The sequence below is a fragment of the Scardinius erythrophthalmus genome (genome assembly GCF_964197995.2).
Source record: "Scardinius erythrophthalmus genome assembly, chromosome: 6".
Classification (NCBI taxonomy): Eukaryota; Metazoa; Chordata; class Actinopteri; order Cypriniformes; family Leuciscidae; genus Scardinius; species Scardinius erythrophthalmus.
Window position 1 is genome coordinate 49,987,139 of NC_138226.1, and position 12,479 is coordinate 49,999,617.

General features: G+C 40.4%; 1 pseudogene across 1 annotated transcript in view; it reads left to right on the top strand.

Moving 5' to 3' along the window:
- LOC308692759 (NLR family CARD domain-containing protein 3-like) overlaps positions 1–11,877 on the top strand; it is a 36,658-nt pseudogene extending 24,781 nt beyond the window's left edge. The window contains exons 7-9 of the transcript XR_014032246.1: positions 9,517–9,690; positions 10,227–10,273; positions 10,359–11,877. The product of XR_014032246.1 is annotated as an NLR family CARD domain-containing protein 3-like (transcript). The remainder of the gene's footprint in view (positions 1–9,516; positions 9,691–10,226; positions 10,274–10,358) is intronic.
- Positions 11,878–12,479: the final 602 nt, after the last annotated feature.

Genomic DNA, 12,479 nt, shown 5'->3' on the forward strand with positions numbered 1-12,479 from the left:
ATTCGGCTACATTTCATCTGTAAAATATTACGTCTATGCACTTACTCGGTATGATTTCTCGATCGCACTGAGAACTGAAGGTTCACATTCCTAAAAAACAACATCAAAATAAAACTTTTAGCATACATTATACAAAGTAAACTGCTGAGCAAGTGATGGTTATGGACAAACAATTTATAGTTGATGGGCCATAGAACGGAGAAATATCTATTTATGGGCCATAGACCGCGTCACCGCGAGTATCTGTTGATGGGTATCCGCACGCATTTAGTGACACACGCAATGAACGGATCGTTCGCGAACGACACACATCACTACATTTCAAACATTTACACCTGTATTCACAAACATCTGTGCATAAGGCAGTATTGAAGCGTGTCTTAGGCTAACCAAAATCGAGCATTTATAAAAATATAATGTAGACAGTAGGCTATATCACATATTTTACCGGAGGCTGAAACATATTTGCACTAGATCACATTAGCAGATATTCGCAAACAAGCTACATTACGCATAAAGAAGTATTTTAGCATTATAATCAGTGTCATAAGCTAATCAAAACTGAGTGAAATATATATGAAGTATATAAATTTAGCACTGAAAGGTTGCCTACCAGTCTAGTTCACATTTTAACATGTTTCTGTCTATTTATATATACATGTACGATATTAGGCTTAGTTCATGTTTTTACTCCAAACTCATTTCATAACATACATTTTAATCTGGCACGACCAGTTTAACATGTCTTACCTTAAAAATCTTCTCATCTTCAAATCGCGTTCTTCTGAGGTAAATCCAAGGTAAACAGCACAGCACAGCACAAGGTAAACAGCACAGCACAGCACATCTTCAAACTCGATGAAAAGCAGAGAGGAGTAAGTTACGGAAGTCACTTATTCTTTGTTTTGAGGTGATGAGGGCGTTTACAGGTCTGCGTTCTGTGTTTCTGTGTTATTTTTCTTTATTTGGCGAAAAGCACAACACTTTGTTTTTATTATGAGTATGCACAAAAAAAATACACACTTAACAGGATCGATTGTACAACACAAGCATATAAGATAAAAATTAATATTAGAATTTTGATTTTGTTTGCACTGATAAGGAAAAAAAACGAGCCTATCGCGCCGGCGCGATAGCCGACCTCAGGGGGTTAAAAGCTTTTAGATAGAATGCTACAAATAATCATGTTTTCACAATTTAACCCCCTGAGGTCGGCGGTATCGCCGGCGATACCAGCTCGCTTTTTTTTATCAGTGTAAAAGAAACTCATAAATACTCTGTTGACTTTGATTTTCCATAGGAGTTTCATACATCAATCGATTCTGTTAAATGTGTATTATTTTTGTGTATAATCACAACAAAAACAAAGTGTTGTGCTTTTCGCCAAATAAAGAAAAATAAATACGAAGCGAGTTCTGCCTTCTCTCTGTCAGTGTAGTCCATTCTGAAACGCGTCCGAAAATGAATCATAACTCAGCGAATACTTCTCACACAGGCATGTGAGATATGTCTTTATGAAGCTTGAAATCTCTTCTTTTAAATGAAGTAATTTATATAAAAAACAAATGTTTTCAACTCATGTAATCCCTTTGAAAGCAAGGAGAGGTACCGTTTTTCCTTCTCCCTTCATTATCTCTAAATGAGCTGCAGACGCCCCACCCCCGGCGCTATTCACATGTAAATAGTTTACGTGATCTAGTATGCATCGCATACGCCCCCCGATCAATGCCATAAAAACACAGTTTCTTCATCTGACTTACTGATAGTTCATCGCGTTTTGAGTATGACACGCTTCTCCGGTAATAAAGACGCCCTTCAGATGATTCTGGACAGCGAGGAAGAATGCACCTTTTCCTCAGAGGACGAACGGCAGCATTTTGAAGAGCGAATTCCGCCGAGAACACAATTTCGGAGTAAGTTTTACTTAAAAGTCTTTTGTCTTTTATTTTTCGTGTTCGCATTTATGAGGAAAAAACAATATTACGTGACAGTTCTCCATTATGGACGTGAGCGCTCTAAAAAAAGCACTAAAAGACTTTCAAACTTTCACAGAGACCTCAAAACAGAAAGTACAAATCCTTTCTTTAAAACGAATTTCGTTTTGTATCAATTGTATCTTAATTTTAATAATTTTTTCATTAACAAATTTCCTGGATTTAAAGTAAATATAGGCTAGCAATCACAACATAAGGTGCTTGAACTGGAGATCATCATGAACTAGACCGTAGCCTACTCGCCTCACATGTCTAAAAAATGTGAAATATATTTACAGAAAGCTGGTTCTAAACAAAACCATGCAAAACACTAGCCTACTGCGAAGATCGCGAGTCAATAGCCTATCGTCAACTTCATATTTGCCAGAAGTTAAATTTAAATCGCGTGTGTGAATGAATGATGATGTTTTAGCAAACTGTATTGCTACTGAGATGAGTAAAAATCGACTGAAATATGAATACATAGATAAAATGTAGGCCTATAATCATGTTTTTACAAAGAAAGAGTACACTTGAAATATTGTTGAAATTGTTATTATTGTTGTAATTGTAACCTTTTTAATAAAATAGCAAAACATATTTACAAGATAGATGTAAGCAAAATCTTAAATGGTCAATATAAGTCTTCTTCTAAAAATATCTTTTGTCCTTGCATTGTGGCTCAGTCAGTTTCACACCTGAATGAATGGCTAATTATGCAGAGTGGGTGGGACATTGTATTCTAAGGTGTAAACTACTCCTCCCCCTCGCATATTGGCTTTCCAAGCAAAACCTGTTTTACATCAATTTAAATCAATGTATGGTTTTATGTGAACGATAAAGCAAGACTATTTTCACATAATTTTGAAGAAAAAACTCTAGGCGAGGACATCCATTAGTCAAAAGTCTTATTGACACATATTTACTATGTGTTTTGTGGCCTTATTTCAGAAATTTTATTTTTTATTTTTTTCAATAACCATGCATAAACATTATTCTCTCAAAAATGAAAACATGTACATACACGTGGCTCACATATTATGGTAGCCCTGTTTGTGCTTTATAGAGTGAATTTACACCTTTGCCATTAATATGTTTATAAGCAACTGAAAAAAGCACAAATGTCAGGGCATGTCAGAACATCTCAAGGGCCCCAAAAACAGCCCAGACCCCAGAGGGTTAATGTTTTTAGGTTCCCAAAACGTTTTTGTTGTGTAAATGAACGGCCACAACCCATAAAAGGTTTTCAATTTTTATTTGAAATCAGTGTAGTGTAAACAGCCCTTCAGAGTGTTAAAAGTGACCTATTATGCCCATTTTCACATGATGCAATATAAATCTCTGATGTCCTCAGAATGTGTCTGTGAAGTTTCAGCTCAAAATACCACCCAGATTTTTTATTATAGCTTGTCAAATTTGCCCCTTTGGGAAAACGATCCGTTTTTTTGTGTGTCCCTTTAAATGCAAATGAGCTGCTGCCGTCCCGTTTAGATCCTTTACATGTGCTTTGGATACTGGAACAACATAACAGCCGAATTTCTCTCAGGCAAAATGTCAATAATACTCTGTAGCGGAGTGCTGCCTTACATGTTTGAACCAGAGTCAGACACAAATGGAGAGACTCAGGAAGAGGCTGCAAATATTAGACTGTACATGGACGTTCCTGAATGGTTAGTGGATAGATTTATGTAACTTAGTTGTTGTGGAGTTGATTGATTCATCTCATAGACTAGCCTGTACCGTCATGTTAATCTAGAAAAACTGTTGTATAGGTGCTTGTGTGGGAACTGTATTAGGATACCCACTGTCATAGTTGTCACCAATTAATCACACGAGTCGTCAGGTTCTCGTTAAACAGTGTTCATTCCTTTATTGAACACCAACCGAACATCTGTCAGTTCAGTTGCCTGATTTATTCACACAACCAACCCCCGGAGCCCCTCCCTTACTGCGCACCTGCGCAGTAGACAACAAAGTCCACTAGAACATTTCCATTACACATGACATCTCCCCCTTTTTAAAAGTAAGAAAACACAACAATAACTTTAACCCTCTAAGATTAGTCCTCTATTAACTAGTTATCTAAACAAAACAAATTCTTGTCACACAACAAACAAAAGGGGTATTGCAGCAACGCTTTTCACCTTCCCTTTTTTTATCATAATAACAAAAAAAACTTACTAAGGGTGTGGGTAGACTACCACGATCCCTTGAGATGAGACAGGGATTATTCTGCCCTTAATGTCTAACATCTCAGCTAACTAGCATACTTGGGGTTTGGTTTCACAGTTCGTCCAAACCTGGTGATGACTTGATTCAAAGGTTTAGGAGAACAGGGTGGTTCAGCAGGAAATTCACCCTGGCTCTGCACTAAGTCCTGTTCTGATGGTCCACACTGTCCCTGTTGATCCTTTGGTTGGGAGGAGTTTATATTTGAAGGTGAGGAGTGTTCTTGGCTCACCAGTTGGATGTGGCGTCGGTTTCTCCTGGGTGTATCGCCTTGCTCAGTCTCCAGTGTGAAAGAGCGCGGCATTACTTCTTGACGCTTTACCGTTGCGGTGGTTGTCCACGCCTTTCCACTATCGATCTTCAGCCTGACTCTGTCACCAATATTCAGTGGTGGGAGAGGTCTGGTAGAGTATTTACGGTTATAGTACTTTTCATAGGCCTGCTTCGCTTTTGCATCATTTGTCTTGATCTTTTTCAGGTTTGGCCACATCGGCTGAAGGCTTTCTTTGAGTACTGGGAGTGTTGTACGGATTTCTCGACCCATCAGCAGTCTAGCTGGACTCTCCTTTGTTGGTTCGGTAGGGGTTGAACGGTAACTCAACAGTGCCAGGTGGGGGTCGTCCTGTTTCAAAATCCCTTTTGCAGTCCTCACAGCTCGTTCGGCCATGCCGTTGGACTGTGGGAAATGGGGACTTGAGGTGACATGGTGGAAATCGTACTCCATTGCAAAGTATCTAAACTGTTCAGCTGAAAATTGAGGACCATTATCAGTCATTAACTGCTCAGGTATTCCAAAGCGTGTGAAGATACCTTTTAGCTTTTGTATGACTGTTTCTGAGGTCATCTTTGGCAGTTCTAAGATTTCAAGCCATCTTGAAAAGTAATCGATCACAATCAAGTAATGACGACCTTTAAGCTCGCACAGGTCGGCTGCAAGTTTCTGCCAAGGTAAGTCAGGTAATTGTGTAGTGATTAGCGGTTCTTTGTTTTGGCTAGGCTTGTGAATATTGCAATGTTTGCAAGAAGACACCAGCCTTTTCACATCACCAGCGATACCAGGCCACCACACAGCACCTCTGTAGCGCTCCCTACACTTAGTAAGGCCTTGGTGGCCTTGATGAATCCTCAGGAGCATGTCTCCTCTCATACTTTCAGGAATCACAATCTGTCTGCCCCTTAACACCATTCCACCGACTTCAGCGAGTGAACCACGGTCTTTGAAGTATGCTCTCACAGTTGATGGGATGCTCTTCAAATATCCTGGCCACCCATTTCGGATGTACCTGAGCACACACTGCAGTTCACCATCCATTCCAGTCTTATCTTTAATTTGTCCAATGATTGGCTTTCTCACCCTCAGGTCAACTTCCACTGAATCCACGTATGCTTTAACCTCTGCTGCAAGGTCACCCGGTGGAATATCTGCCCTGGGGTGTCTGGAAAGGGCATCCGCGATTACAAGATGTTTCCCTGGAACATATTCAGCGATGGGGTTAAATCTCATTAACCTTATGAGCAAGCGCTGACAGCGTATGGGTGTGTTGTCGAGGTCTTTTGAATTGATGAGGGTTACTAAAGGCTTGTGGTCTGTAAGCAACTTGTACTTCTCCAGGCCACACAGATACTGGTAGAAACGCTCAGAGGCCCACACTCCTGCGAGGCACTCTTTCTCTATCTGCGCGTATCTCTTTTCAGCGTCGGTCAATGTGCGTGAGCAGAATGCCACAGGCTTTAACTGTCCATCATGGTTCTGCATAAGCACTCCTCCAAGCCCATAATTGCTAGCGTCTGCGCTAACGACAGTCGGCTTTGCAGGGTCGAAAAACTCTAAGACAGGAGCTGACGAGATGAACTGCTTCACTTCCGTGAATGCCTGCATTTGCGATTGTCCCCAGCACCAGCCACGTTCGGACTTAAGCAGTTCATTGAGGGGCTGTAGCACAGTGGAGAGATTCGGTAGATATCGCCCGATGTAATTTATCATCCCCAACACTCGTCTCAACTCACTAATGTTTTGGGGCGCATCCATAGCTGTGATTGCCTTGACCCTCTCTGGGTTTGGAGCGATGCCTTGCCTGGTCACCACTTGGCCTAGAAAGTTCAGTTCTGGCTGGCTGAACCGGCATTTCTCCTTATTGAGTCTCAGTCCAGAAGCTCGTATGGTCTCCACAACCCTCTCAAGGTTTTGATCATGTTTTTCTTGCGTTTCTCCGAAAACTAAGATATCATCCATATATACGACTGTCCCGTCATGTCCATACAGCAGCTCTGACATTTTTCTTTGAAAGATTTCAGGTGCCGAAGTGATGCCGAAAGGAAGCCGCTTAAAACAATATCTTCCCAGCGGTGTAATAAAGGTGGTCAGGCGTGCGCTATGTTCCTCCAGGGGTATCTGCCAAAACCCGCTTTCTGCATCTAAACTGGAGAACACGGTGCTCTTGGCTAGCTTAGGGAGTATATCATCCAATGTGGGCAGGATGAACTTCTCACGTTTCACATTTTCATTGAGACGTTTCAAGTCCACGCAGATTCTTATGTTTCCATTTTTCTTTATAACTGGAACCATGGGGGCACACCATTCTGTTGGATCCGTTACTCTTTCTATTATGCCCATTGACTCCATTCTTTGTAGCTCCTTTTCTACCTTCGGGAGTAAGGGAATAGGGACCCGTCGTGGTGCAGCCACACTGTACGGTTGTGCACCATCTTTTAAGATGATTTTCACTGGATTCCCTTTTAAAGTACCCACACCACCAAGCACACAGGTTTCGTCAATGCGCTTGATCAAGCCTAGTTTGCTTGCCACTGTTCGACTTAGAAGGTTTTCCCCAGTAGTTTTGACTACTACTACCCTAAAGCTGCAATCACGTAGCTGTCCATTGACATGGGCTTTAATTTTTGCTAAAAACTGCCCCCTTGTGGCCACTACGCCGCCTGGACTTTGCAGAGTGTTTTTCACTGCCGTCAGTTTAGGCTTGTTTTGCAGTGTTTCATAAGTAGCTTCGGAAATTACTGAGGTATCGGCCCCGGAGTCAATTTTAAATGAGACTGGCGTATGTGCCAAAGTTAAAGTGGTGCGCCATGGTGGCTCGTCCTCTGCTAACAATGCACCTCTGTTTTTTTTCTGCTCAACAGATCCCAAAAACACACAATCGTCCTCATCCGTTTCAGTTATCTCTTGTACTGCTGCTTTTGAGTGACACACGGCTGCAAAGTGTCCAACTTTAGTACATTTCATACATTTTTTTCCTTTAGCAGGACACAGTTCACTGCCATCGTGATTACGCCCACATCTTGTGCATATTCCTTTTCTCACGTTTTTGTACATTTTTGCTGGGCTGCCAGTTCTCTTATATTCTTTCTTTCTCACCGCTTTCACATTATCCACATGTTCCGTGCTCTTAACTCCCTCTGTGTTCTGGAATTTAATTAATTCACAATGTCTGGCCATTTCAATAGCAGTGCGCAGTGTTAGATCACTTTTCATCTGTAGTTTTTGTGACACTTGCTTATCCCGAATCCCTATTACTATGCGATCCCGCATCTGCTCTTCTTTTTGTGTGCCAAAATCACAGTTTTCAGCTAGCTCGTATAGCTGCCTGACAAATGTTTCCACATTTTCGCCGGGAAGTTGTACTCTCGAATGAAACTTAGCACGCTCGTAGATAACGTTGCGTTTCGGGATGAATTGTTCGTCAAATTTGGCCATTACCACAGGATATTTGTTGCTGTCCTCCTCGTTTTGAAACGTAAACGATCTGAATATATGCTCAGCCTCTGCTCCCATCGAATAAATGAGGGCATTTACCTGCACATCTTCACTCTCCTCTGTAAGCAGTGATGCGACTCGATATCTGGCAAACCTCTGTTTCCAGTCCGGCCACGATTCTGGCTTGCAAAAGTCGAACTGCTCCGGCGGAGTGAACTTTGCCATGGCGATGCAGACTTCAGATCTCACAACAACTCACGTTATTAATACCCCGTTTTTACTTCTGACACCATGTCATAGTTGTCACCAATTAATCACACGAGTCGTCAGGTTCTCGTTAAACAGTGTTCATTCCTTTATTGAACACCAACCGAACATCTGTCAGTTCAGTTGCCTGATTTATTCACACAACCAACCCCCGGAGCCCCTCCCTTACTGCGCACCTGCGCAGTAGACAACAAAGTCCACTAGAACATTTCCATTACACATGACACCCACAGAGCCAGAAAATATATGCTGCATGGAGATAGAGCAGGTATCATTTAGTTTATGGTTATAATGTCGGACTGAGATTCAAATGTTTATTCTTGATGTCTGTGTGTGTCTAAACTTTTATTATGCACAATGTATTTAAAAAATGTTATTATTAAAAATTCAAAGTATTCAAAATTCATAATATCTGACATGTAGTAAAACAGTGATGATAGTGAAAAATTGAATTCTATTGATCGCAATAAGCCACTTTCTTTTGGTGATGAGATTTGTGAATCAGTTCACTTTGTAATGATTAAAAATTAATCAGCATCAAAAAATAACCAACATCATCTGGTCATCTGTGTTTTTGCCTTCCTTTGTAGTCGTTGTAGTCAGTTGTAGTTCTTGTGTTTCTCTTTCCTTCAGGGATTCTGCTTGTTAACAGCAGGTGTTCATGACAAATGCTCAATCGTCACTTAATTATCTCATTAACTTCAACACTGCTTCAGTGTTATTTGAACACTCTTTAGTGTGGACACATAAGAACACTGAGCAGTGTTCATTTAATACTGGGGAGTTTACTGTGTAATGAGAAAAACTCTGAAACATAGATAAGTAAACATTTTGTAATCAGGGTATCTTTGTAGGTTTAGAGACATATTAATAAGTATAAATTAGTAGTTTTCCTTACTTAGACTGTTTTGTGTGTTTTAAGTTTTCAGGCTGTATGGTGACAGAGGAAGGCTGTGGTTGTGTGTCTGTAGATGTTCAATCTGTTGATGTGTGCCTGTAGATCAGAGGTCTTCAATCCTGCTCCTGGAGGGCCACTGTCCTGCATAATTTAGTTCCAACACCTGCCTTTGAATATTCAAGCGATTCTGAAGAGCTTGATGAGCTGATTCAGGTGTGTTTGATTAGGGTTGGAACTAAACTTTGCAGGACAGTGGCCCTCCAGGAGCAGGATTGAAGACCTCTGCTGTAGATGATCAGTCTGTTGATGTGTGTGTCTGTAGATGATCAGTCTGTTGATGTGTGTCTGTAGATGATCAGTCTGTTGATGTGTGTCTGTAAATGATCAGTCTGTTGATGTGTGTCTGTAGATGATCAGTCTGTTGATGTGTGTGTCTGCAGGTTGTCGGGCTGTATGGTGACAGAGGAAGGCTGTGGTTATGTGTCTTCAGCTCTGAGTTCAAACCCCTCACACCTGAGAGAGCTGGATCTGAGCTACAATCACCCAGGAGAATCAGGAGTTCAGCTGCTCAACGACAAACTCAGTGATCCAAACTGCTCACTGAAGATACTCAAGTATGTTGATACGTTATGATTCATATGTGTTTCTGTATGTGATTGAGGTCACCTAAGTCTGGCCACACGATAAAATATTTTAAGCCAGATTTAGGGCCGATTGCAACCCCAACATTCTGGGGGGTGCATTATGATTTTTGTACTGCTTCAGATCGCATTGGAGCCCGCACAATCCCAAATCGTAAATATCAAACGTGTTACGCATCACGTTTGAGCTTCAGCAAGAACCAATAAGATTCATTCTCTTGTTACGCATCACGTTTGAGCTTCAGCAAGAACTAATGGATCTTGAAAAGTTTTGTTGCACTTTCAGTGGAGGGACAGAAATCACTCAGTCATTAAAAATATCTTAATTTGTGTTTCAAAGATAATCTGATGGGTCTGATGGGTTTAGGATGACATGAGGGAGAGTAAATGATGACAGAATTTTCATTGTTGGTTGAACTACTCCCATTAAGATTAGCATACTCCTAATTTAACAATCTTTCCTCATAGCAAATCATTTTTGTTTGTGTGTATGATTTGTCAATGTATAGTTTGGACCATGGAGGACATTTCAGAAACAAACCAGGACTGAGAAAATGTAAGTCCTCTCATGCACACACAAACACACAACTCTCCATATTTAATGATGTCATAGTTGTTCTGAACTGTTTTTCTGTGTTCAGATGCCTGTGGTCTCACATTGGATATAAACACAGCACACACTCAACTCATTCTGTCTGAGGACAACAGAACAGTGACACACGCCAAAGATCATCAGCCGTATCCTGATCATCTAGAGAGATTTGATCACCGGGAGCAGATTCTGTGTCGAGAGAGTCTGACTGGACGCTGTTACTGGGAGGTTAAATGGAGTGGCTCGGGTCATGTAGCAGTGACGTATAAAAAAATCAGCAGGAAAAGTGGGATTGGTTGTTGGTTTGGACTCAATGAAAAGTCCTGGAGTCTGTATTGTTCTGATAAGAATTACACTGTCTGGTTCGATAATAACAGCACTGATGTATCTGGGCCTTCAGCCCGCTCTAATAGAGTAGGAGTGTATGTGGACGTGTCGGCCGGCACTCTGTCCTTCTACAGCGTCTCTGACACACACACACTCACACACATATACACATTCAACACCACATTCACTGGACCCCTCTATGCTGGATTTGGGGTTTATCCTGAATCTTCAGTGTCTCTGTGTCAGATTTAACAACCTCCGGTGAGGAACGTCAGAAGCATATCTCCACCTCAGAGCAAAAAAACCAAAAGGTTATTACGATTGTATATCTTGTCAATGCAATTTTCTCACAATTGTGACATCAATTAATAGTCACAATTATAAGAAATAGAGTTGCAATTGTGAGCTATATTCACAATGTATGAGGTTACTTCACAAAAAAACAAGTCAGTTTTAATATAAATTTGCAGTGTGAGATATAGTTATGAGAAGTAGTTGGAATTCTGAGATTTAAATTCACATTGTAAGATATAAAGTCACAATTACCACAACAAGGTTCCCCTTCAATGAGCTTTGAGTACAACTTCACAAGTGCAAAAAAGAGATGAGATTGGTCAGATCATGTTGGTAATATGAATGAATTACAGGACCCTTCAGGATATTTTGTGAAGATGCTCACACAGTAACATATAATGTATCATATAATGTATTGTGTAATGTTTATATAGAGTAGGTGGTAACTTGGCTAAGCAACCACCTCCTCTATAGAAACATTATACCTAAGCTAAGCTGAAATATATAGCTCAATTAAAGTAGATAGTTCATCTACTTACAGTATATGGCAAAAGTAGCTGATACAAACTTTATCAGACTATAATTTGATCTAATGCGTTTATTAGAAAACAAAAGCTTCTCCAAAAGTACAACAGATTAATTTAATTGTCATTTTCTCGCTCTCTGTCTGTGTGTTTTGAAAATTACCTCACAGAAAGGTGTATGTTTATTTCTGTTTAGCTTCATTGTGTTTTGGTTGTTTTCCCTGCTCTAGTTTGCCTGTGCTCCCTGATCTTATTAGATTCCATAGTTCATAATTAATTCACGCACCTGTTCTCTTTTCTGTTGATAACTCCCCTGTGTATTTAACCCCTCAGTTTACTCCAGGGCCGGTTCTAGACATCTGGACATCTAGGCAAAATGTAAGCCTTCCAGCACCACACCGCTCCTAATAAAAAGCACTTGAGAAAAATAGGATTCCATACCCTTTTATATATACAACATTTGGTAATTTGCAGTATTTTTTTCAGTAATTTAGCAGTTCCTGGTTTTATCATTTTTCCTAGCTGGGTATACATACATACATACAAATATATATATATATATATATATATATATATGTACAGAGATCAACTGCCAGTGGAAGTGAAAGAGACTAGAGACAATTTATGATTTGAAAACTGAAATTAAGTATTATGTTAGGGCAGTAAATGTAAACATCAGCAATTTTTTAAACTCTGTTTGATTGCATTAAGGCAGAGGTTCTCAAATGTGTCCTAGGGACATTCACCTCTCTCATCTAACACACCAGGGGCCCGTTCTTCGTACGTTGCTTAAAATATCCGAGATTAAATTACACATCCAAGATAAAATCATCGTGCTAATCATGATCCAGCTAATTAGGTTCTTCAAACACACCTGCCGGATATGATTAGTATCGCTGGATTGAGTTATCTGAGATAATTGCGCGTTCATGCGCTGGTTTAAAAGGGGATATGTATCGATAGTAGAAACATTGATCAGCAACGCTGCTATTGGCTGCTCAGCGTGGCCAAAGAGCGCGCTCAGT